The sequence below is a fragment of the Dermochelys coriacea genome, chromosome 6 (genome assembly GCF_009764565.3).
Source record: "Dermochelys coriacea isolate rDerCor1 chromosome 6, rDerCor1.pri.v4, whole genome shotgun sequence".
NCBI lineage: Eukaryota > Metazoa > Chordata > Testudines > Dermochelyidae > Dermochelys > Dermochelys coriacea.
Window position 1 is genome coordinate 62,118,666 of NC_050073.1, and position 27,143 is coordinate 62,145,808.

At 40.5% G+C, this 27,143-nt stretch overlaps 1 long non-coding RNA gene across 1 annotated transcript; it reads left to right on the forward strand.

Annotated features, from left to right (window-relative positions):
* Positions 1-12,694: 12,694 nt before the first annotated feature.
* LOC122460737 lies at positions 12,695-15,956 on the forward strand. Its single transcript, XR_006282211.1, has 3 exons — positions 12,695-12,810; positions 13,144-13,195; positions 14,656-15,956. It is a non-coding gene; the product is annotated as an uncharacterized LOC122460737 (long non-coding RNA).
* The last annotated feature ends 11,187 nt before the right edge of the window (positions 15,957-27,143 follow it).

Here is a 27,143-nt window from a genome sequence, read left to right on the forward strand (position 1 = left end):
CGCCTGTCTTCCTTCCTCCACCTCAGGAATCCCTCCAAAAACTCCCTGCTCTCCCCTCCCTACATCTGCTATGTTCCCCACCACCCCCAACATCAACTCAAATTTCACCTAACTCTCCTGCTCCCCTGGCTTCCCCACTCTCCTGACTTACTATTTGCTCCCCCCTCCTTAATCCTCCTCCCCCTGTCTCTCTAGCCATTCCTTCCCCCACAGACACTACTTCCTATCTCCTAAACATCTAGTCTTGATTTTAACAATAAATCAGGAATGAAGAGATTAGCAAAACTCACATGTGGATAAGTAGAAGTGAACTCCTGAAGTTAACAGAAGTAGGTCACCCCCTTTTTGCTTTGGTCTCCTTTCCTCCTCCTCAAACCTCTAACTTTGTTTTATTGATTTTCTTGCGAAGCAAAAACTAACCGCAGAAAGTTTTAGAAACTGAATATAAAACAACTTTCTAATAGAAAGGCAGTGAGACCTCCACAGCCTGGATTATTGCTTATTACCACAGTCTGCTATTTGACAGTGCCAAAGACTGTCTGTGTGACGTTGGCAAATCACTTATTCCTATGTGCCTCAGTTTTGTTATCTGTAAAATGGGGTTAATAAGATGTATTCCCATCACAGGGAGGTTTAGACTAGGATTTTCAAAGGGGACTAAGAGTTAGGCACTCAGACCATTGAAATTCAATGAGATTTTGGCACCTAATTCCTTATGCTCTTCTGAAAATCTCAACCAAAATTAATTAATGCTTAAAATGCTTTGAGACTCTTTGATGGAAGGCACTGTAGAACAGCCCAGTATTATTATTTTTGTATCTGCTATTCAAGTTGGCACTCAGGGAACATTCACAAGCCACTCAGCCATCTACTCACCCAAAGAGAAAAAACAGCCTTGGCTTGTTGTGCAGAAGACTGGGGATCAAAACGAAGTCCTGGATTTTTACTCCCAGGAATACAACTAACTGCTGAAATGTCAAGCTTGATATGCTAGGGTGGGGTGGGATGAGAAAGAAGGGGGCCGTATGGGGAAGGATGCCTTAAGCAGTCCATTTTTAAACCATCTTTTCTACATGTAGAAAAATTAACATAATTATCTCTTTTCTGGTAAGTGACTGCTGTTGTGCTTTTGCTGTTTATATGTATCTAGAGGGAAATTGTAGGCAGTGCCTGCCAAGTGTATCCCCAGAAATATCTTTGAAACTGTCATCTGCAGGCATTGAACATCAGCAGTTGTTTGATCTCTCCCTCAACCCCCACCTCCCACTTGCTGGCTTGCTTATGTAGAGGAGTTGAGCATCTTAATTGGATGTGAAGTACTAGACACTTGACTTTGGGACAAAAAAGAAGTCTGACTAATATTATTGTTTGAGACTCTGGGGACATCCCCTCATCAAGACAATGCAGCTTCAGTTTGAGATAGAGAATGGGGAGCAGCTGATTAAAGTATGTGCATTCCAGAAAAAGGACATGAAACTGGGGAAGAGTCCCAGCCACTAGGAAGGTTGGCCAGTTCTCCCTCTCCCCCATCAGAAAAGTGAAGGTCTGCAACTGTAGTCAGCTCTTGTGTAGGAGATATGATGGGGAGATTCCCTATGCCCTTGTGGGCTGTCCAACCACACAGGTGCTAGTCATAATCTGTCCTTTTCTTACTAAATGTATAGTTTAGTATATATTTTCATACTAATGCATACCATTACATATACAGTAGATGACTAAGAACAGGATTATCTGATTGTGTCTGCCTAAGACCTTATCCTATGAGAGATGCTGAAAGGCTTCGACTCCCAATGAAGACAATAAGGTTTGACAAGTATAACTGAGGACATAATAAAGATCATGCATGTGAAATAGTTTGATTTTAGCAGTGATGTGAGAGAAGAGAAAAAAAATTACCTTGATTATTGGAGCTGAGTTTTGCATTAGAAAAGCATCTCTCTACTATGAAAACTTGATAGAGAAAAACTATCACTGATACACTAGCTCTTATTTGCCCAATCATCTACACAACCTGCCATGGTTAACTAGTAATTTATGAAAGAAGAAGCAGGAAATTGTGAACTCCAGATTTGGAGATTTTGTACTGGATAAGAATAGATTTTTCAGCTATGGAGTACAGTGGGTTCATGGCACAAAGTTATGCAAGAATCTGGCTAGGGGCTTGTCTACACAAGACTTTATTGTGCAGCAAGCCAATGTGGGAATCTACTCCGCACTAGTTTGCTGTGCACTACTTCTGATGTGGACACTGCTAAAGTGCACTACAAGGTCAGTAAATGTGCTTTAACGTATTCCTGTTTCAAATAGCAGTATGTCAAAGCACACTATGGAACCTTAGTGCACTGTAGCAATGTCCGCATTATTCGTTACTGTGTTGCAAGCTAGTGTGCTGTAGATTCACACCCTGTCTTGTCTTGCACTAATATCCCATGTCGGCAATCCCTAAGACTGCAGAACTGATCTCGGTTCTTCCACCCTATGGTAAGGTGGAGGAGCATGTGTTCATTATGATCAAGAAAAAGAAAACTTCTATGCAGGAAAGCATGAAGTTGTCCAGAACCCCTTCTGATAATCACAGTGAAGTTGGTTGGAAGCAACAATACTGAGCTGCCAAAATAGGTGATGGAAAAAAAACACAAAAGAGACAACTTGGAGTAAAACAAAAAATAGTTCAAAAAGCACTGATTTTTGGGCTCAGAAAACAACATAATTCATAACGTGCTACTTGGATTTGTAATTGCTTTATGAAAATATTGGGCCAGATCCAAAGCTGGTGTAAACTGGCATAGATCAACTGACTTCAGGGAAGCTATGCCAATTTACACCAGCTAAGGATCTGGCCTATTATCTTCATATCATCATATGCTACCACAAAATTCTGGAACTGAAAAATATTGGCAGAATTAAAATATTTTAAAACTCCCACTGCATGTATATTTACTTCAGTTTAAAAACCAACAGCACCACATTTGCTGCCCACTTCTCAGCTGCCTCATCCAGGCCAGGAACTCTTAGATTCAGTGCTATTTCCTATATACACCCTTTGAGCCATGTGGCAGAAACATCATTTAAAATTATTATTCTCTATTTGTATTGCTGTGGGGCGTAAGAGTCCCAATTGTAGGCCAGGACCCCCTTGTGATACACCCTCTTGAAGGTCTGGAAGTGTGTGAGGCAAATATTAAGAGCTCAAGTCAAATGCTGTTGGAATCACTGGGAAACTTTCCATTGAGTACAATGAAAGATGTAGCAGAAAAGCCCCGTTCTTGCTTCTTTCAAGACACATTCTGCTTGGTGACCATTCAGTGACATCATTTCTGGTTTTCTCATGAGATTTTTGGTTCTCCCTGTTTCTGATCAGACTGAAAATACTGTAAGAAATTCTCCTGCTATTGCAGCATTTACATTTTTGGCACCTGACAGATCTAGAATGTGCAGAGTCAGAAATGTGCAGCATGCACAAATATTTTCAAAAGAGATTAACTCAATCCACCCTTTTACACTTCTAAAAAGGGCCTTTTCAAGACTTGGGTAGAGAGTTGGGTCATTTCTTATTTTAGCTATGGTAATTGGCCCATCTTTAGATATTTGTGTAATGAAGTATTTGACAGATGTAGCAGTTACTTGCAACATGTTTGGGAGATCTTATTGAATTAAGTTTAAACAGTTCTGGAGTCCATTGTATTCTAAATACGAAGTTTATGTATTACTGTGGGATTGCATGTAGCTTCTCTATGGGGGGAGATGTGGCCAACATAAGCCCTGGAGAGTGTTATGAGCTTCAAAGGACTATTTTCAGCAATGTGCCTGAGAAGGAGCTTTTGGGACAAAGTTAATTTGGTTTCCTAGGAAATACCTGTGGGGAGGGAAACACAAATTCCTACCTTCAGACCCAACTTTTTGAAGCTATGCCTTGAGGCGAGAAACCATTGTCTGCTGCCCTGTTCTTGGAATCTAAAGATCAAAGGGCCAACCTCTATAAAAGAGTAACTCAGATTCATGGGGTGCTTGTTCAGAGCTAACAGCAGTTATCAGCTTATAACTACAGAAACACCTCTTGGTGGGGTTTGAAGGACTGATCACTGGCCAGAGCCCTTGTTGCAGTTTGGGTGATCTCTGATAAACTGATTAGCATTCATGTAGGTTATTTTATTGTTTTTAGTATGTTTCTCTGTATAAGAATATATGTGCTTGTTTAAAAAGGCCTGTAGGTTAACTTATAACTGTGGGCAATTATGCTGAGTTGAAAACAAAGTGCAGACACTGGCCTGTTTAGACAGTCTGGCTTGCTGGTGAATTCACAGTGTAGGCAGGGCACTTGTACAGCCTGGAAAAAACCGCATCAGGAGGGAGAGAGACACATGGGTCTTTACCCCAAGAGACATAGGCAGCGACTCCATGGGTGCTTCAGGGCTGGAGCACCCAAGGAAAAAAATAGTGGGTGCTCAACACCCACTGCCAGCCCCAGTGATCAGCGCCTCCCCCCGCCATGATCAGCTGTTCAGCGGCATGCAGGAGCCGCTGGGGGGGAGGGGGCAGAGTGAGGGTGGGACATGCTTGGGGAAGGGGGCAGAACAGGGGCAGGGAGAGGCAGGGTGAGAGTACAGCAGGGGTGGGAAGAAGTGGGACAGGGATGGGGCCTTGGGGGAAGGAGTAGAGGGAGGGTGGTGCCTGGGGTAGAGCAGGCGGTGAGAACCCCCCCAGGAGTTGACAAAGTCAGTGTCTCTCTCAAGAGAGGTTATGGCTGAGGAGCTGGGAGCCTAAAAGTGAGGGCCATTGCTGGACCACGGGGGGGAGGGGAATGACAAAGGAGAGAATACAGGGGCAGATGCCCTGAACTTTGACAGAGTAATATTCAGATATGGACTGCATCTGAATATGCAGGTGCATCCAATATATTGGAGATCCTGGGTTTATAGTTTGCTTACAGCCTGTGGATACAAAAATATGAAGTCAATGGTTCTCCTGAGTAATGGATTGACTACGCTGCTCTCTTAAGTGGATGTATAAGCATTAATTATCTTCTTCAGAAGGGCTTCACCTTTTAAAACCAGTCTGACAGAGGGATGGAAATCACTTCTCTGAGCTTTTCACACAGGGTTAAGAATGCTCACTGGATTCTCCTACATTTGATATCCACCTTTTCTTTTCTCTCATATCAGTCCTGTTTGCAACTAACCTCAGGAAAGGGTCCTCTCTAAGAGGAAAAAAAATCTGACTAACACTGAATCTTTTGTGCCTTGTCATTATCCTCTCAGAAGTATTTTTACTGAAAGTAAAAGCAGATAATGGCAGAAAATCCACTCCCCTCCTAGCTGTTCAGTTATGATTTTAACAGATAGTCTAAAACTTTTTTAGTGTTAGTGTCTTCATGTGAAAAGAAAAGGAGTACTTGTGGCACCTTAGAGACTAACAAATTTATTTGAGCATAAGCTTTCATGAGCTACAGCTTACTTTGAGCTGTAGCTCACGAAAGCTTATGCTCAAATAAATTTTAGTCTCTAAGGTGCCACAAGTACTCCTTTTCTTTTTGCGAATACAGACTAACATGGCTGCTACTCTGAAACCTGTCTTCATGTGAATGCAGTACCATGGGGCACATGCACTTTCTAGATCAGCACGACACAATCCTAATGACTATAAAGCTGACTTTATACATGATACATTATAACCGATACATTATTTTTAAAACTAGCTCATCAGGACACAGTAGCACTTTAATCTGCATTTCTCTATTCTGTGCATGTTTTATAGACAAATCTCAGTGTAGTTCAATATCCTTTCCAATGAAGAAGTTTTTTTTATTATTAATTATTTACTGAGTGCTGTCATTAAGATTGATGCAGTGCAAAACAGAGGAAGACACTGTTCCTACCACAGGGAACTTAAATTCTCAGTTAGATAACATGGTAAATTAAGTATATGAGTGGTGGCAGAGTACAGAGATTTTGCATTCTACACGTGATGGACCTGATCTACTTGCTCATCTACCAAGTTACAGTATTGTGCAGCTGAGATCAGATTCAGGCCCATAGTACATTGGGTAAGTAAATCATGCAATGCAGAATTAATATGTGCAAATTAGTCACTTGCAGCTTCTGAGATAAGTATCTATCACAGCTGTAATTGTTAGCATTGGGGGAACTGGGGTACTGAAATGTCTTGTGTATAGATTTACATATCTTTGTAAAAAAAATAGCTAACCATAACATTTGCCTGTACTTGTATCTATCTTGACAGATGGATGGAAATTGCTTTGCAGTTGAGTTCACCATAAATAATTTTAAAAGCTGCAGTTGTCTGTACATCTCACTGAGGCCAATCTCCCACTGAAGTTGGTGAGAGTTCTGAGTGGGTCTGAAGGATCAGGTCTATAACCTGATTTCATTTCCTACATAGCGAGTTACAGGGACATGGAGGTTGCGCCCATCTCAGGGCTGCATTTGCCTCTCAGCTGATGTACTGTATTTCCCTGAGCTATGGGTCTGACTAATCCTGCTTCCACTTAAATTCAATGGGCTTGAGCAAATGGCTTTGGATCAGGCCATATGTGATCTAAATATTGTTTTGATGGTGCTCTTGGTTACTCCTATTATATCTTTTGTTCTGTGTTTTAATGGACACCCTGACATTTCAAGAGGACGGGAGGTTTATTTGGGATTGATGGTGTCAAATTAATGTGGGATCCAACATATTTTTTTGTTTAGCACCAGCAGTGTTCTCCGCACTGAGTAATACACATATATAAAACACAGCCCCTTTCCCAAAAGTCAGTCTAAAAGATAGATGTATACAAGACAGGGCCCTGGGAAAAATATAATTGGTGAGGAAGGGAGATAGAAGAGAAATGACATTTCATTACTAAATTAAGAATTCCTTAAGGATTTGGACAGCTTGAGTAACTTTCCTCTAAAACATAAAATTATGAATCATAGAATGAATTACCATACGTAGACAGGACTTTAAACTACTTTAGCTCTTCAAGGAGTGAAGGGCAGAGACCCCTTGGAGAAATGACATATATTAATAGAAGTTGTTTAATTAATCTCCAAATAAATCCAGAGGAAAGCTAACTGGGTCTGCCCCTGTAAGTAATATAGGGATACTAGCAGATGGACCATTATTTCTAGGTGAGTCAGACAATTTACCCAGTTTGTTAATTTATTTTTAAGAAATATGTAGCTACTTTTTTTTTTAAATGAATGAAGGTGCTAAAGGAATATTCCTATCCATTACAGGGCAGTCAGGACATAGGTGTGACTGGTGGATCACAGAAAATCCCCTTGGGGTTGCCACCTGGATGTGCCAAGACTACTTCTGCCCTGTCAGCTTAGGACTTCAGTGCTCTGGCCTGGTTTGAGCCAGACCCGCTAGCCTGCTGCAAACCCAGACCCAGGTCCTGAACCACGTCCCCTACAGCTGTAGGCTTAACCTGAAGGCAGTTTTACAGAAGTGTTCCTGTCTTAACACTCAGATGCCCAACTCCCAGTGGGGTCCAACCCTAAATAAATCCATTTACCCTGTATAAAGCTTATACATGTGTGCCCACAGGGCATGGGGGGCGGGAAGATATCAGCAAAAGGAGGACACTCAGGCCTAAGAGTAGTAAACTATGCTTTATTGAAGGAAGAACTTATGCTCCAATCTGCGCGGGGAGCCCCTAGGATGCGCGGAGGGGCTGCAGGGGACTCTGGCCATTCAGGACAGCTGACCGATGCAGGACTCTGCCGGAGAGGGAGGGGGAGTCCTCTGTGGCGCTATATTCTCTGTGCTTATTTTGGGGATACATGGTGTCAACAGCTGGATACATTCTTATATGTACAATTTATGCTTATTACATAAACTGGCTTGTTTACAGGCAAAAATATGCTGAGCTATGCTACGTCTTTTGGCAGGGTCTGTCGGACAAAGTTCATTGAAACTGCCTGCATCCTCCGCTTACATCCAGTCACGTACTCAGTCCACCACTTAGCTCCTCGCCAGTCTTCCTCAACCTTGCCCCTACAACAGGGTAAACTCAAATTGTTTGCCCTCTATAACACTGATAGAGAGATATGCACAGCTGTTTGCCCCCCGCAAGTATTAATACATACTCTGGGTTAAGTAAAAAAAGTGATTTTATTAAATACAGAAAGTAGGATTTAAGTGGTTCCAAGTAGTAACACACAGAACAAAGTAAATTACCAAGCCAAATAAAATAGAACACACAAGTCTATGTCTAAGAAACTGACTACAGATAAAAACCTCACCAGTTCCAGTAAGCTTTCTTTGACACACTAGTCTCCTTCTAGTCTGGGTCCAGCAATCATTCACACCCCCTGTAGTTACTGTCCTTTGTTCCAGTTTCTTTCAGGTATCTGTGGGGGTGGAGAGGCTATCTCCTTAGCCAGCTGAAGACAAATGGAGGGGTCTCCCAGGGGTTTAAATAGAATCCCTTGTGGGTGGAAACCCCCTCCTCTCTCCTATGCAAAGTCCAGCTACAAAATGGAGTTTTGGAGTCACCCGGGCAAGTCACATGTCCATGCATGACTGAGTTCCTTACCAGCCAAGCCACATTCCTGGGAAAGCTGAGATGTGTACTGGCATCTCCAAGTTCATTGTTGGCTTAAGGGCTTCTTGATTGGGCACGTACTGAGAATAGTCTTTCCTCAGGAAGCTTACCAACTGCTTTACTGAGGCTATTTAAAATTAAACAAGTATACTGCCAATATTCATAACTTTGAGTACAAAATGACACATGCATACAAATAGGATTAATAGATTCAGTAGATCATAACCTTCACAGAGAGATGTTACATGACATCTGGCTGGGATGATTTAGTTGAGGATTGGTCCTGTTTTGAGCAGGGGGTTGGACTAGATGACCTCCTGAGGTCCCTTCCAACCCTGATATTCTATGATTCTATGATCTGTAGCATAAAACATATTCCAGTTATGTCATATATACATTCATAAGCATATTTCCATAAAGCCCTATGGGGTGCAACGTCACAGCCATCTTTATGATTATTGCTTGTGGAACCCTTTACAACATATGCAAAGGTAAAGGAGAATACTTTTCTATGGAGTGAACTCAAGACATCATGGATTTGCAGACCAGGTACATGCAACCAGAAAGAAATCAGTTTCTTGTTTAAATAGATAAACATCAGAAATGTTACATGGCACATGTAGTGTAAAACACATTCTAGTTATGTCATATAAATGCATAAGTATACTTCCATAAAGCCTTATGGGGGGCACCGTCACAATAGGTAAAAAGTGTCTTTTTAAAAAAATGTCGTTCCCCCCACCAGCCTATGAAATCCTCTGGCACTTCCTGGTTCTCTCCAGATCTAGCCTAGAATGCATTATTCTGTGCTAACACAAGAGTCTCATGTAACCCAATCATGTCACAGATTAGAGATTTATTTTTCCAGTTGAAATTCAGAGGGGATTTTTTTTTTAAAGTTTAGTTAAACTTTTCTGGACTGAATGCACCTTGGAACCTTGTTAGTGGGGGCAGTTAGCACATACTGTATTTGAGTTTAATGCAGGTGATCATTAAAACCCTTCACATGACAGTTATGGGGTTAGGAGGCAAATCCAGTTCTGTTTGTGTTCCAGTTATGATCTCAAATTTGCATAACTCAACCTCCCCTGCATCATGATGCAATGTCAAAATGCATGTTGCATTCTGGCAGGCAGAGCTGATGACGTTCTTAATTTGGCCAGGACTCTTATAGGTTTTTTCAATCTATCCTAGCTAATTGCTTTCTTGGCCAATGTCCCAGACCTATGATGTCACTGGAGAAAACTGCAACACTTCTATGCTCAGAATGCAGAGGTGTCACTCACAACTCTCAATCCCAGTCTCTTGACCCTGCTGGCTCTCGCTTTCAGATGGAATTTACTGCTCCAGGGTAGAGCTGGTAGTTTTTTTCCCCTAGGTGAATGCAGATACATCAAACCTAGGTTCTCAGGTAGAGACAGTGTGCTCCAGTCACCCCAGAATAGCCAATGGTTAGGTGATTAGGGTACTTAGCTGGAATGCAGGAGAGAGTCAGATTCAAGCCCTTTCTCTGCCTAATGCAGACCAGAGACTTGAATTTGGGTCTCTCATATCCCAGGTAAGTGCTCCAATCATCAATTCACTGGCTATTCTGATGTGGTTTGGGCTGTCTGTTTTTTCATTGAAAGATATAAGAAGTCTCAGTTTTGTCCTGATGCCAAACAGGAAAAAATTTTAAATCTCAAAAATTTGGCAGGATAGGGAAACCATTTTCCACCCAACTCTACTGTGCTTCTTAAAATTTTCAGTGAAAAAACAACAACCTCCCACTGAAGCCAAAAGGCAGTGCCAGGAACCTAGCAGAATGAGGGAAAAATCATTCTGAAGAAATTTAAAAATGAAGTGGTTGAGCTCTTGCTAAAAAACAGTCTGATTAATATCAGCTGCTTTACTGGGGATGCTGAAGGGTAGCAAATGTAACTATTGGTCAAAATTGCTGTCTTCTGGGATATAGTGTTCAGTTCTGGTCACCTGAAAAAAATATAGCAGAAATAGAAGAGGTCCAGGAATGGGCAATAAAAATGATTTGAGGGCATGGAGATACTTCCATATGAGGAGAGAGAGAAAAAAGAATGCATAGTTTAGGGAAAAGAAAAGGAGTACTTGTGGCACCTTAAAGACTAACAAATTTATTTGAGCATAAGCTTTCGTGAGCTACAGCTCACTTCATCGGAAAGCTTATGCTCAAATAAATTTGTTAGCTCTAAGGTGCCACAAGTACTCCTTTTCTTTTTGCGAATACAGACTAACGCGGCTGCTACTCTGAAACCCAGAGTTTAGTGAGGAGACCCAAAACAGATTTACAAAATACTACTTGATATAGTAAACCTGATACACCAATGAATTCAAAACAATAAAAGGATTTATAATACACCCCCCCAACTCCATCATTAACTTGTGGGACTCCTTGTCCCAAGATGTTATTGAGACAGAGGTTTGTAGGATTCAAGAAGGACCAGACACATTTGTCACAGTTTCAGGGCAACTGTATCTATATTTCCCCTCCATGCTCCAGCAAGGGCACTTACTTTTAAGCTGCTTTCTCCCCAGCAGTCACCTTTCTTAGGCAGAAACATGCATCTCTCTCCCTCCTGAGGAGAGTATTTCCAGGCCAGATGGCTCCCTGCCTACACTGTGAATTCCCCAGAAAAGTCAGACTGCCTAAGCAGGCCTGCTCTGCTCTGCTTTGCTTTCTTTTAAAAGGCTATGAACAGGGTAATTGCCACAGTGATAAGTTACCGCACAGCTCTTCCTAAGCAAGCACATTTCTTCATATGGTTTCTTACATTGCAGAGAAAACATATTTAAAACAGTAAAAACCTACTTGCATGCTAATAAGCTTACCCAGAGATCACCCTCCCACCACAACTCTAACAAGGTCTCGAGCCAGTGAACAGTTCATCAGGCCACGCTAAAGGGTTTTTCTGTAGTCAAAAGCTCAGAACAACCACACTCAGGAATCTGTGAATCACTACTGTATTCAGTTTTGCATCTTTTATCTGCAGAGACCATGAGTAGACAATCAGACAGAGATAGTAGATTTTTTTGTGTAGGGGTCTGTGGCTATCCCTCCCCCTCAGTCTTGGAGGGAGGCCTCGCCCTCTCATGACCACATATATATAAAGGCAAGGCTCAAAGGGGAATTAGCAGTCTTGGGGCTCTGGCACGTCTGGCGGGGTAGAGCAATAAACAATCTTTCACCTTGCCTCCTGGCTCAGGCAGAGAGCAGACAAGTTCAGGCTGGGGATGGGGTGGCTGCTAAGGGACTCAGGCTCACCCTACTCCACCAGGTCCTAGCCCAAGGCCCTACCAATGGCAGAGGGTTCCACCTCTGGGTCAGCAGGGATCCCACTAAAACACACTGTCCTGAATTCTGGCAACACAACCAGACTATTGTCTGGTATCTCTGGGCTACTTCCTACTACCCCTTTAGAGTGTACCTCTGTCTCCTGGGATTCCTCTATCTATCTATCTAGGGTACACAGTAGCTCCTCCTTGTACTGGTCAGTCAGCAGCCTGAGCACCTTCTCTGAGTTCTCAGCAGAATCCTATTTTGGATATAGGGCTCAGCAATATTCAAGAGATATCTGCTCCCTTTTCTGTTTCTTACCTAACTGAGCTGCAGGACCCACTTTTTAAACTTCCTGTCCCACTCCTCTTCTTCCAGTGGGGTGGGCATGGCTTTCCAGGCTCCACCCACTAGGGGGTGGAGAGTGGTTCTTCCCCTTCAGTTTTGGGGGAAGCCATGTCCCCCTTGCTACACTCCTCAAGGTGTAACTTAAAAAGGATAGGCCTGGAGGTGGGTAATTTACATTACCCTCCCCCCAAGTATTTCCTAGGAAACCCACTCAACTAAAATTCAATCTTGTCTGGTCTATTGTTTTAAGAGTCCTTTGATGCTCATAACATTTTCCTTGGTTTACATGAATTCTGTCTCCCACTTAAAGAAGTTACATATAGTCCCACAATAATAAACAAACATTTGTATTTTTAATACAGTTGACTCCTAAAATACTTCATTCAATAAGTTTTATCTTAATTCAGTAAGGTTTGTCCAGGAAATTGCTATATCTGTCATAACATTGTCACAGGGTGACTGGCCCTTTTAAGAAGGAGCAGATCCAGTGCATCTGTGACTGATTAGCTGCCTCCCAACTGGTTTACAGAGAAGGCACCTGGGCCACATAAATTGGGAGAGACTGAACCAGTGGAGGAGTCAGTTAGGAAAAGGGGCAGATGAGAGCTGCTAAGGAGGAAAGGTGTGACTAGCTAGAAACAGGAGCAGTAGAGGAGAGTTAGTCCAGGGTACTATTGGGAAGAATAAATGCTGAGGAAAACTATGGGTGAGGACTGGCTTCAGCTGGAGGAACCTGTCCTGAATTACAGGAGAGCTTGAGTAGTGGCCCCTAAGCCAAAGGGAAAGACCCAGTCTAGTTAAGGGAATGTGAGCCTGAAACAAGAGGGTTGATGCTGGAGGGTGGATCCCAGGAGTTGGAGTGGGATTCTGCAGTCTATAGAGATTTTGCTTGCATATGTAATATAGAATGTGTTTGAAATGTAAATAAGCCCAAAATTTTATTGCCTAAAAATAGGCTTGATTGTAGTTAAGTGAGGCCTGATAAAATATGAGTAAGGTGAAGAGAGGTAAGTTAGGACAACCTCTTGTTGTAACTGGCTTTAACAAGCAAATTCAATGAAATGTGAATGTTTTGGAAGAATGCTGTCTATATTGATAGTTATTAGAATTATATTTATGTAAATGTTAATTAGGATATTTAATATTGTCAATGAGGGAGTAGAAGGTATTTTGATTATGGTAGTAGAAATATAGATATAGTAAAAAGCTGGCTTCATGCTGATTAATTATGGGGTGGTGTTGTGAGTCATTATGAAAGGGATAGTAGACTGATTTTTAGAGAGCTGCGCCTATCCACCATCAAGGTACTATTAGAGAAAAGATTGTACCCATTGTTCTCATCCAGACTCTGGTCACGCCTGCATGCCTCTTTACATTAGAGTGTGAGTATGAATAGTGTGTGGTTCTCCTATAATGCCTGTTTGCTTTAACTAACAATTTTATTTTAAATAAACTGTTTAATTTTTTCAGTTGTCATTCACAGTCCTCCACTAAATTAAATGATCTGTAATTGTCCTGGAATCTTGAACCTTAACTAATTCAGTTTGGCTTTATTACTTATCTTTAAACTACTCATGGGAACCCATTAATCAAAGGTTATAACTCCCAGGCAGGGAAGATGGGGTGAGTGGTACACTGTAGGAAGCCCCCTTGCAGCAGGCCTGAGTGGAGGGCTGTGGGAAGCTGAGTCCAGAACAAGGGCTTTGGTCCTGGACGGATGTTTCCTGAGCAAGGGTAGGACTCTCGGCCAAGGGGGCCTGGGGAGTGGGACACTATGGGGAGCTCTCTTGAGGGAGACCTGACTTGGGGGCTGTGGTAGCAGAGTTGTGGGACGGAAGTAATTTTGGTATCTCTCTGGTGAATGGCCTGGAGAGTTGGAGCCTGAAACAAGAGCCAAGAAACTACAAACAGAGTGGAAACTGACTCTTGGGTGGAGAACATGGAAGTACTGTTCCTTGATTGGGTATGGAAAAACTATTGTGACAGTTCCTGTTCTGAGGGTGCAGGGGGAAGTTGGAAGAAAGGGTTTTATTATGAGTTCTGAGGACTATTGTGCATGTATAAGAAAAAATTCTACCTTTTGGGCATAATTTAGAATGGATGCTTAAAGAGATTATTCTTTCTATGGCCAGGCCAAGGGGAAACTGAGGCAGGTACACCTGTTGTGCTGCAGCCTGCCCCTGCCCTATGACATGTATACAGACAAAGAGCATGTGACTGGTTACTTTAGATAGGGTTTTTGGATACTTAATTATCCTACTTTTATTGACAGATAAGGCTGAATCAGGACCCATCTTTGAAAGTCTTGGTGTAATCAACAGTATGATAGTCAATGTGAAGATGGCAGGGAATGCTGAAGGCTTTTTCCTTAACTTATTATTTCCAGGCTTGAGGGATTTAGATGGGTGAAGTGGGTCATTAATTGTCACTAAGTGTAGTCTTTTTAACTTCTTTTATAAAAATACAGAGAGGTGTATCTTGGGGGTAGCTCTCCACAGTGAGAGGGGAGAAAAGACACTTAAACTGCTGTGAAGCTGCTGTGGATTGTACCAACCTTCATGAAGGGGTCTGAAATGGCAACATACCACAGGATGTGCAGGATTTTTGTGTCTAACATTTTATCATGGCCGAAAAATTACTGAAATTAGTTACCCCATGAGCAGCCCTCCATATGAAGCAGTGATGAGAACCTATCTGTTGATGAGGGGACTCCCTGAAGGAGTGTGTACCATCACTTTCTTCTGAAAACATGCCACAGCCTGTTCTATACTTCTAGAAATTGGGTTTAACCAGGAGTGGCTGCACTAGCAGGTGTCTATTAGCTGTGTTCCTCCTCCTTCCTCTGGGTTCCCCCATCTCTGCCAGTATGAAGTACATCTCTCTACCTTCAAACTTGCCATATGTGACACTAGTACTCTATATGCAGCCAAATGCCTGAAACGTTCTATTGAGATGTTGTTAGTCTCCTTGGTTGTTTGAGACATTTATTTGTGTGAAAGCCCCAATTGACACACACACAATGCAAACATGTGATTCCTGCTGGCATTCATCCCCTGGATTCCAGCACAGTTTGTAAACTTAAGAATGCTCACCAGCTGCTGGAGGAAGCAAGCTGGTAGCAAAGGGGCTCGCGGGAGACATGGATGGGAAGCTACTATGGAGGAGACTGAGCCCCTGACAACCAGGCATAACAATGAATGGTAACACTGACACCTGCTAATCTCAGACCAAAGTATTGTCAACATTTCATACATAGTCCCATGTTGTACTCCACCAATATAAAAGTTGTTCCAAAGTGCCCTCAACCTTCTCCACTACTGAAAACATTGCATAACCCCTCATGCACATAATGGCTGTGTGTTCCCCTTCTGGTGGCTATAGCATATGCTGAGGTTTATCTGTAGGCTCTTCCTCCTGCCTATGAGTTAATGGCCCTGCTCTGTTAGCTCAAACAGTAGTAACTCTAGATTTGAAAGCATGAAGTCCAGGCTTCGTTTCCCCCATAGATGACCTAGCATCTAGTCATGGGGGGAGACAAAATCCTCACTGTGTTAACTTATCTTGTACATTTTAAAGGAGGATCTGAAGAAAATGTCAAACTAGACACAAGGCACATATTAAAAAAATGCCATAACTAACCTTATATTATTTTTTCACCACAAACTGCCCTTGAAAACTCAAGCTACAGTAATTTTGAGATGTTCAATTTTATAAACTCCTCAATATTTAATTAGTTAATAAAATAGGCATTCTACCCTAATTTTCTCACTAAAAGCTTTTTATAGGTTTTTCTCACCTCAGTTAAAATGGAAATCCTTGTGCAATGTTAACTCTGTTTCTTACCATCCCATGATAATTTCAATATATGATATGGGTATTCATGCTTCAGGATGTATAGAAACCGCTATCTTCTTGGGGCTAGGAAAAAAATCATCCCAGATGGACTGACAATTCAATAACTTGCCATTATGGGAATTCATACTGCTTTCTCTGAAGTATCCAATATGGGCTGTGACAGGAGGAACTGCTATACAATAATCTAAAAATGGTGAGAATGAACCATTTTATGAACACTATCTATGACTTGGTCAGTGAGAAGAAGTTATATATTGGATTATGAGACTTTCCTCTATGAACGTATTGATATAGCTTAATAGGGGGCTGTTGGAAAGACAGGCAGGAAAGCAACACAGTAGCTATAGATAATTGCCCACAAACATGGGGTTGCACGCAAAGGACAATGGCCTACTTCCAGCCCCTCGGTCCCCCTCCCCAACCAAAGAGTTCTATTGGTTCCTCTCATAGTTTGCAAGAGAGAGCCCACCCTATGACACACAGTTTACTCCTTAGACTGTAAAGAATTTGAAGCAGAACTGTGTTTACCTCTGTTTGTTCAATTTCTATCATAAAGGTGGCCTTAATCCTAGTCGGAATCTCTGAAGGCTACCATAATATAAATGTTTAATAACCACTTCTTGCCCTTATTCTTCCACATGCAGGTTCCTTGTGATTTTTTGTTTGTAAAGTGATATGCATACCTTTAGCATTGTTGAAATAACAGGTAACAATAAAATGCAATGTATGGCCTTTATAGTTGTACAGCTCAATCAAAAATACTGAAAAAAACAACAAAGCCCCAACCCATAAAACCTATTTTTTTCCTGTAAATGTAGAAACAAATTCATATTTAGAAATTCAATAGCATCACTTCTGGCTAGTAACAAGCTGTTACATCAACTTGTTTGATGTCAAATTTCATTAGTTTGATTCACAATTAATATAGTTAGCAGCTTTTCCATTATCACTATGAATGTGACCCAAGCCTTCTCATCTTGATCAGATAAACAATAGAGAAATATTGACCTCATAGAAGAAATAACTAGATGAAAATATAAATTATTCCTAGATCACTGACAAGTCTGAGCATTGACTGAAATTGTGGGAAACACCTATAGATGGGCTAAACCAAAATGATTTAGTTTCATATCCCATTTTTATGTAAACTTATATTTAGGGTGGTATGATTAAATCCAATGCCAAGTAGGGGATGGGACCATGGTGGGAGAACTATGTCATGTCATGTAGTGTCCATGGCCCTGGATTGCTTTATTGGCCCTAGGTGTTGGGAAAGAAAAATGGGAGAAAGCTCCTTTAAATACTCACTTGCAGTCAGAACATTTAGACATGGGAACAGTGAGAGGCCTTTGTAACATCTAATGCCGGCAAGTATATTCTAGTAATACAGGTAAATAAGTGGTGCCCTAGGACTAAGTTTTGACTAAGGAAATAGACCATATGCAAACTTACCTGCTTTCCAAAAATAAAAGGTAGGGAGAAATTGCTCAGTGGTTTGAGCATTGGCCTACTAAACCCATGGTTGTGAGTTCAATCCTTGAGGGGGCCAGTTAGGGATCTGGGGCAAAAATTGGGGATTGGTCCTGCTTTGAGCAGGGGGTTGAAGTAGATGACCTCCTGAGGTCCCTTCCAACCCTGATATTCTATGATTCTAGGCTGCTTTTGCTTCTCTAGTAAATGAGAGAGATATAAATAGGAGTCTTAATTAGACAAGGTCTGTACTGCTTGAAAATGTTTCAAGTAATTGCAGTAAACACAACAGCTCACATGAAATGTAACTACTTGGATCAAGGTATTACTTTAGCAGCAGACTAAACCAATGACCTAAAATCTTTCTTATAAAGATCCTATTAGTGAATTTTTACTCTTTGTCAGTATAACTAGGTCGTGCTGCATTACTTACAGCATAGTACAGGGCATCAAAAGCCAACATAGATTTTCAGTTCAACTAATTAAATCAAGGTTATGAAGGAAGGATGAATGAAGAGACTGATCAACATTCTATGGTATTTTGGTGACCCATCCATTGAAGGGGGTAGTGTTTATATTTATTGGACCATTTAGGTGGCAGATTGCTTCTGAAAACAAAGATTTTATAGCTATTCTGTTTAGCTAGCTCTGTGACCCAGCAGACTCATAGCTGTTCCATGTCTAAACAACGTTGAGGGACAGATATAGTGGGTTGTTTGAGATTGCAGAACATTCCCATGGCCTCAAAGCCCCAAAATAGTATTGTTCCCTGCCTAAGGCCACTTGAAACCTTAATCTGGCCTTGACCAAAATGTTTGGTACATGGAAGCAGGCCCAGATGTAATATTTAAAGCAGATATTTTTTTCAACTGCCTATAACTTTCTACACCCCATGAGCCAGCATACTGGGTTTTTGCTACAGTAACTGTATTTAAATTGCTCTTGCTAAAACTTAAGTATAATAGTTAACTCCTTTGATAGATGCAGATTATCAAATATATGTATAATTAAAGTGTGTGGGGGTAAACATTGCCTAGCACATTCAGCAGCTGGGTACTGTAAAGTGAGAAGGCCACAGGAAGGGAGTTGGCACATAGTTGGCTAGATGCATCTACATGTTGGCAGGATTTATTCAACTGCTGGTCAGGGAGGCTAATATGAGGCAAGGGGCTATGCAGAATACTAATGTTAGAAGGATGAGATGAGAACAGGGGTCTTGCTTATTATCACTTTTGCCTGCATTTCTCTCTCTCTCTCTCTTTCCTTCAAGGTCTCTTCCTGATAATCCAGTAGCTGCACATGGCAGTGCTGTGTTCTAGGTGCTGAAAATCTGTGTATGCTGGGCTAGCTAAGGAGGAAAATTGATCAAAGTTATTTATGATTATTGATGAGCCAAATATCTTTCCCTCTGCAGCCAGCTCCACATGCAAAGTGCTTTTGATGCTGATCCCAGTTGCTCCCCCTTTGAATATATAGTAATTTGCATTACTGCATATGACAGTTTTTATGCTTTACTATGTGATCCTATATGTAACATGGTCTCATTTCAGTGGTATTTGTAGGGACTGTGACTTTGGATTTTCGGAGACCTATGCAAATAAAGTCAGCCATAAGGTTGCAAAACTGCATTTAATTTCCTTTACAAATAATTATCAGAATTTATCATTAAAGGTTGAAATAGAAGCAAATATCGGAAGGAATTTAATGTGCTCTGACTCATTCTTCCCTTTGTTTATTTTTTGGCCTTTCCCCAGGCTCAGAGACCAGTCTGTCATGATACCGAGATGCTATCAATGTCAATGAGAGGTGAGAATGCTCAGCACCTCACAGAATGAGGCCCCTTGTGACTAGATTCTATAAGTGTTTTACTGTCCCTGTAAAAGAAAACAAAGCAAGTCCACTGCCTGTCCCTGTGCACCATCCCTCAAACAACATGGTTCTCTATAGGTGGTGCTAGAGAAGGAGTGGAATAGTTGAGCTTTGTTTTGAATAAATTTGTGATTATCTAAATAACCACAATGTCATCTGGCCAATTAATATGCACATGAACCTAGCAAAAACCAAAACAATGCATCTATTTTACAAAAGAAAGTAAGGATACAACTAAGGCTCGATTCTGTCATGAATCCCAGAATATAAAAACTGTGCTTCACTTCTGTGCTTCATTTTGGGGACACTGTGTGTATGTGTGTCTGTGGGTAGGTAGGTAGGTAGTAGGTAAGTGTTGTGTTGGGGTTATTTTTTTGTTTACCTGATCATCATAAAAACTGAATACTTGAGCTTCTAGGAAAACAGAACTCCCTTTCTGTCATGTCATATGATAGAGGGAATTTAAGGGGGACCAGCTGATCATGATAGAGAGAGGAGAACTTTGGGGAGTGAGGTTGTAGCTGGCCACTTTAGTTGCTTAAAAAAGGTTTAATGTAAAATTATTACGCTAACATCTTCCTTCTGAAATAATCAAAGGAGACAGGCAGTGAGTCATCTCCAGACACTAAACAAATAGTAGTGAGATTTTTACTCATTTGTTTAATGTAGGTTTAAAAGTATAAAAATGTAAGTATTGCAAATCATATTTGAAGGAAGCTAGGCTCTTAGAGGTAGAATTGATGAGAATCTGGAGAAGCAGTTGCAGTTGAGAGAATTGGATACTTGTGTCCATTAGGATGGGGTTAGCAAAAACAACGAGGCATTCTTGTGGCACCTTAGAGACTAACAAATTTATTTGGGCATAAGCTTTCAGGGGCTATAACCCACTTCATCAGATGCATGGAGTGAAAAATTCAGTAGCCAGGTATAAATATAGAGCACATGAAAAAATGGGAGTTGCCTTACCAAGTGGGGGGGTCAGTGCTACCAAGACAATTCAATTAGGGTGGAGGTGGCCCATTCCCAACAGTTGACAAGAAGGGGTGAATAATTAGGATGGGGTTGTGTCTAAAGGATTTATAGATACTGAGGAGAGGAGCTTGTGTTTCATAGTCCTCCTTCAGCTTCTATTTTCACTAGTAGCATAATGTGTTCAATTATGTCCAAGACTTCAACAACATTATTCTAAGTGAGGTGCTCTTAATGTAATATTGCAGGGCATCATGGGATAGTAGGGCTAAGAACTTGTCTTTTCCTGTATAAAGTATTCCTGTATTTCAGTATGTTGTTACCACCTGCTGCTGAGCTAAGGGATAGAGAAGCCCTTTCAAAAGTGGGACCAGGACTGATAGGGGAAGGGAGCTGGATGGAAAGAATTGAGCCCGGCCAAGTCCTGAAACAGCTGCATCTCATGGTTGCTAACAGAGCTAAATGGATACCAAAAACATTTCCCACAAATATCCACTAAAATTAATAGTTGAATTTGCTTCACCTGGGCTCATGCCCCTTCTGTGTTTGCATTGCATGAATATTTCAGTGAATGAGTTTACTGGCAGGAAAGTTGACAACAGTGAATTTTAAGCAAATATTCACAGAAGCTAAGTAATTGTATTGGAAACCGGATGCTCCAATCAGGGAACAGAAAAAATATTGTGTAACCTACAATCCAATCAAAACTAACCAAGCCATAAATTGGTAATATTAAATTTTTGCAGTAAACTGCTAGAAAACAAACCACAGACCAATAATTTGTAGAATAAATTATTAAATAACAAAAGAGACTAAAATAATAGAAATAAAATATCCACTCAAAATTGTTCATTCAGCTCCACTTGTTAATATATCTCATCATAGAATCGTATCTCAGAAATCAGCTCTAAATTTGAACATTGGATGTAGATCTGGATTCCATATTAATCCTGTATGTGGCTCTGATAGCACAACTGGATCCATAAGAACAGAAGGGACCTCGTGGTAATTAAGTCCAATCCATCGCACCTAATCCAGGTTATCCTCTCAGCTATTCTCTTGAGTATTATCTTACATAGCTGTTACAATATCTTATACAGTCATAGTCTTGTTGTGCAACTAATGTGTTACCGTAGTGTGTCTCAGGGATTGTAATTTATAAGGTATAGCTGATTAAAAAAACAGGATGAAATTCTGCAAACTATTGATCCTTCTTTTTGTCAATATTTGAAATTTCTGTGAAGAATTGTGGCAAAATACCAAATTTTAAAAAGACGTCAACCAACTCTGTTATAAGATATGAAATCATAAGAGGAGTAACTATAATCACCTGAGAAATGCAATGATCTCCTAGACCAGCATTTCTTAAACTGGGGTCTGTGGACCCCTGCAGGTCTACGAGGGTATTCCAAGGGTCTGCGGGCCCTGCTGATGAACTCCTCCCTACCCCTCCCTCAACTCCTCCATCTCCCTCCCAGTGCCTCCTGCACGCTGGGGAACAGCTGTTCACTGGAGTGCAGGAGGTGCTGGGAGGGAGGTGGAGAAGTAGGGCAATGGTGGCAAGAGATGGTATGGGGCCTTGGAGGAAGGGGTGGAGTGGGGGGCTGAGTCTGGGCCTGAACAGGAGGCTTGGGCACCCATGAAAAAATTTAAATCAAAATGGGGGTCCTTGGGTTGCTAAAGTTTGAGAACCACTGTCTGAGACAATGTTTGAGGGCCTAAACTGGCCAACCCCGATATAATTTCAAGCCCCTGGTCTAGAGCATGGGGACACCAAAGTTTCTCAATTAAAAGGTTGTAAGAATTTTTTTAAAATGGGCAAAACAGCTGAAATTTAAAAATTAGCTTGATGCAGACACCTAGGATGGAAAATTTAAGCCCATACAGTTAAAGTTTGGCAAAGTTATAAGCAACTAAAACCAGGATTCTATCAAAGAACCTTAACTAAAGGCAGTGCTATCAGCTCTGCCTATAATACTTACTACATCAAAATGGATTTGAGGACTGTGATTACTTCATTATATGTTTGTAAAGCACTTTGAGTTTCTCGGATGAAAGGTGGTAGAAAAGTGTCGTAAGAACGGCCATACTGAGTCAGACCAAGAGGTCCATTTAGCCCAGTATCCTGTCTTCCGACAGTGGCCAATGCCAGGTGCCCCAGAGGGAATGAACAGAACAGGTAATCATCAAGTGATCCATCCCCTGTCACTCATTCCCAGCTTCTGGCAAACAGACGCTAGGAACACCAGCCCTGTCCATCCTGGCTAATAGCCATTGATGGACCTATTCTCCATGAACTTATCTAGTTCTTTTTTTAACTGTTATAGTATTGGCCTTCACAACATCCTCTGGCAAGGAGTTCCACAGGTTGACTGTGCATTGTGTGAAAAAATACTTCCTTTTGTTTGTTTTAAATCTTCTGCCTAATAATTTTGTTTGGTGACACCCTAGTTCTTGTGTTATAAAAAGGATAATAATAACACTTCCTTATTTACTTTCTCCACACCAGTCATGATTTTATAGACCTCAATTATATCCCCCTTAGTCGTCTCTTTTCCAGGCTGAAAGGTCCCAGTCTTGTTAATCTCTCCTCATATGGCAGCTGTTCCATACCCCTAATCATTTTTGTTGCCCTTTTCTGAACCTTTTCCAATTCCAATATATTTTTTTGAGATGGGGCAACCACATCTGCATGCAGTATTCAAGATGTGGGTGTACTATGGATTTATATAGAGGAAATAAGATATTTTCCATCTTATTATCTATCCCTTTCTTAATGATTCCCAACATTCTGTTTGATTTTTTAAACTGTTGCTGCATATTCAGTGAATGTTTTCAGAGAACTATCCAAAATGACTTCAAGATCTCTTTCTTGAGTGGTAACAGCTAATTTAGACCCCATCATTTTATATGTATAGTTAGGATTTTGTTTTCCAGTGTGCATTACTTTGCATTTATCAACATTGAATTTCATCTGCCATTTTCTTGCCCAGTCACCCAGTTTTGAGAGAACCTTTTGTAGCTCTTCGCAATCTGCCTGGGACTTAACTATCTTGAGTAGTTTTGTATCATCTGCAAATTTTTCCACCTCACTGTTTACCCCGTTTCCCAGATCATTTATGAACATGTTGAATAGGATTCGGCACAGTACAAACCCCTGAGGGACACCACTATTTACCTCTCTCCATTCCTTTAAAGTTCTTGCAATACTTTGCTTATATTCAGTTCAGACTGGTGTTCCATTATGAAACATACAATACTTAATTTACATGTAAATAGCCAGCTAGATAAACATTTATCTGACAGCAAATTTGTTTTCATCCTTGCTAGTGACCAGTAGCTAGATACAGACTTAAAGAACATAACTTTCAGCGCAAATATACACAACACATCTGGACATGCGTTTTATAATTATATTGATAACTAGTGTCACAGTGGCTTTTATTTGAGACCACCCATAACACTCTTTCTGTAGCAGAAGACCAACTTTGATGTAGTGAATAGACTGAGCCTATTTCTCAGTTTAGAATGGATGTATCCAAAGTTTGAAAAGATTCATTCTATACTTGCTCAACTTGCTGGACACTGATGCAATTGCACCACCGAGTTGTATGAAATCAGATGGAATATCAGCATTCTTCAGATTTTTCCACCACTTGCAAGGGAAACTCTTTCCTTAATAGTGGAATAAAACACTGATTTTGTATACGGCACTTCTTCTTTAGATGCAAGTAAATAAGGCAGAAATTTGGGATTTTTGCTAAGCAACCACTACCTTGCAAATTCTTCTTGTTCGGCTGACAAACTTCTTTTCTGTCTATTTTGGATAAAAGAGATTGGCCAGCATGTGTACAGGAATAATTGCCTCATGAAATCTCTTTTGCACTTTTGCTTTGAGTGGTGTAAAATCTTTATTGATCAGTTGATCCAACCATACTTTGCATGCAACAGCAATTGTTGACATGTCCCTTTGGAGAGCGTCAAGAGGCAAGAAACTGATTTCAATTGACCAAGTTATTCGCTTCCCTGTAAATCCCTTGATTATTAATTATACTGACCACTCTATCTTCAAGTTCTGCCTCATGATCACTCACAATCCTGATATAATGTGGCCAATTTTTAAACATACGTTTCCAAGCATGATGTTTATCTGTTCTGACACCATGTGTCACCAGGGATTTGGGGTTTTACAGAACTCTGCATTCTTTTTACCAGGCTCCAGGCTGATGGTAATTACAAAAATACTTTTGTAAATCTACAACATATTTCATCAAAGCACTTGGTGTAAGGTCTTGTCCAAGCAGATTTAGCCAATGTGATGCACATCCATATGTAATCAAAGTGTCGTCATCTTGTTCCAAATCTCTTCTCATACTTCGCATCTATTTCTGATTGTCTATCAGGTAGCTCTTAACACAACCACACCGTTCATTTTCTAATGCCTTGGCTTCTCTTGCCAGTGTAGTACAGATCTTTCCAGTCTTCTTATTGCTTCCAGTATCAATCGCTGATTCATAAATCATTTAGCTATTACTGGGTCATTGTGCATGTTCCTCCAGCCATTTGTATTAATGTAACTGCTTTTCAGTGTAGTTTGTTGTGTTCTTCCACCTTTAAGCCACCAACAAATGTGTCTAACAGTTCACCTGCTACCTGCTTTCATCTGGGTGCTTTGTAACCTGGCCTTAGGAAACTGATCATTGCTTGAAAAACTGAATGCTCAGTAACAGAAAAGGAAATATTACAGTAATAAAAAATCTACAATTTTCAAGTCTACATTTTGTCATATATCTTTAAATATTTTGGGAGCTTTGTAATGGTGAAACTGTTATAAAACAGCTTATTGGACAATTTGTTTTTAAAAATTAAAAACCTCGTCTTTTAAAATAGGCCCTCTGCATCGTTGTGATGGCCATTGTGTAAGCATGTTGCTCTGATGTTCCAGCTTAACGATGCAGAACAATTTCACTTCTGTTTTAATTTAATCAGGGCCTATCAATCTCTTTATAATAGCTTTGCAGTTGGCATATTTAAATAAAGTTTATGTTGCAAATAGGGAGTTTCAGGGGGACTTCAGTGAGTTTGAGAAACTGAAGACAATTAGCCCATACCAGAGATCAACTTATAACAAAGAGCCTTATAAAAAGAGGGAGCAGAATACCTGGGCCACCATTTGGTATCGCCACTATCTTTGCTTTTTTCTAATTTCACATTCCTCCTTTCTCTCATGTAGTTAAATCAGCAGTAGCATAGGCTAGATAGTTAAAAAAGGGGACTGTTTAGCTTCCCAGCTGAGTGCTTTACCTTTGAACCAAAGAAGGCGGTACAGCATCTCACTCTACTAAAGATGCAAGATGAGATTTTTTCAAAGCTGCCTAAGGGATTTGTTACCCAATTCCTATAATTTTAATGAGAATTGGACATCCACATCCCCTAATATGGCTCTGAAAATCTTAGTTACACCCTCTTCCTAAGTACACTTTCTTTCCAGCAGATGAGGTGAGGAAATAGTCGGGAAAAATTGTCCATGGATATTCAACTTGAATTTGGAAATGAATTTTAATTTGACCATATTTACAACACAATGGTAATTTCCCACAAACATTTGAATGCTCAAGCTTTATTAGTGTAGTACTCACAAAACTAATTTTAGCTTGCATATTTGAATATTCACTAAAAGCAAATTTTACATTGCATATTCTATTGTCAAAATCAGAATGTGTGCTGAGGAGTTTACCGTGTAAGTTATTCAAAGAGGGAATAGAAGCAGCACCGTGTGACTTGCATAACTAACTGATGCAATATAAATTACATACATTTTGAATTTCAAGCTGTCGGTTAGTTATATCAGTCAAGTGGTGGTGTTTGTTTTCTATGATAGGATGACTTACATAACTAACCAACACATCATGAACTGAAAACATTATAACTGAATATATATACTTTGAAATTTGAGCTGTGTTGGTTGGTGACATAAATCATCCAGGCAGGAAAGATAAAAAATATATTAGCTACATATTTATTAGTGGGTTTGCAGTAATACCCACCATATGTGAGGTGTTTTCCAAATGCATGGGAAGACACAGCCCCTGCTCTGAAAAATGTACATTCTAAGAAGACAAAGTGGGGGGCAGGAGGGATACAGCATACAAACAATGTGATCAGAGTGATGATCGGCACACATCCTGTAGTTTATTTTAAAAAAACTCAAACACATTTAATTTCTTCCCCCACAATTCAACCTTCTCATCCGCCCTCCACACCACTTATAAACATGGTTTATGTAACTAACCTATACTGCATGTATTTAAAATTGCAAATATCTACAGCAAACTTGTGACTGGTCTGCAGCACAAGAACTTTCCAATGAAGAAATTCCTGAGAATAATTCTGAATGGCAATACACTTAAGAATTGTGAGGTTTGTTCAGACTAATTATAAAGAAATGTTCTGATTTGTTTTTTAAAGTAAATTTATTCAAATAAATGATTCCTTGTGAATCTTTCCTTTATCTTGATAGAAAGGGGCTTGAATTTTCTGTTTGTCCTTCACTCATCTCTGCCACATAGCACAACAACTCTTCATGTATTTTAACACCCACTATGGCAGAAGTGCAGAGTGCTGTGATGTAACATTTCTAAAGTTTAGACTAGTTTTAGGGAGGCTGGGCCGTGGTTTGGAACTGATGATTGTGGTTGAGGGAGAGAAGAGGAGGAATAGCTCTATTTTGTTGTTAGATAGTAAATGACTGAATTCTGAATAGGCAGAGATAAATTATTTCCTTGCAGGTGA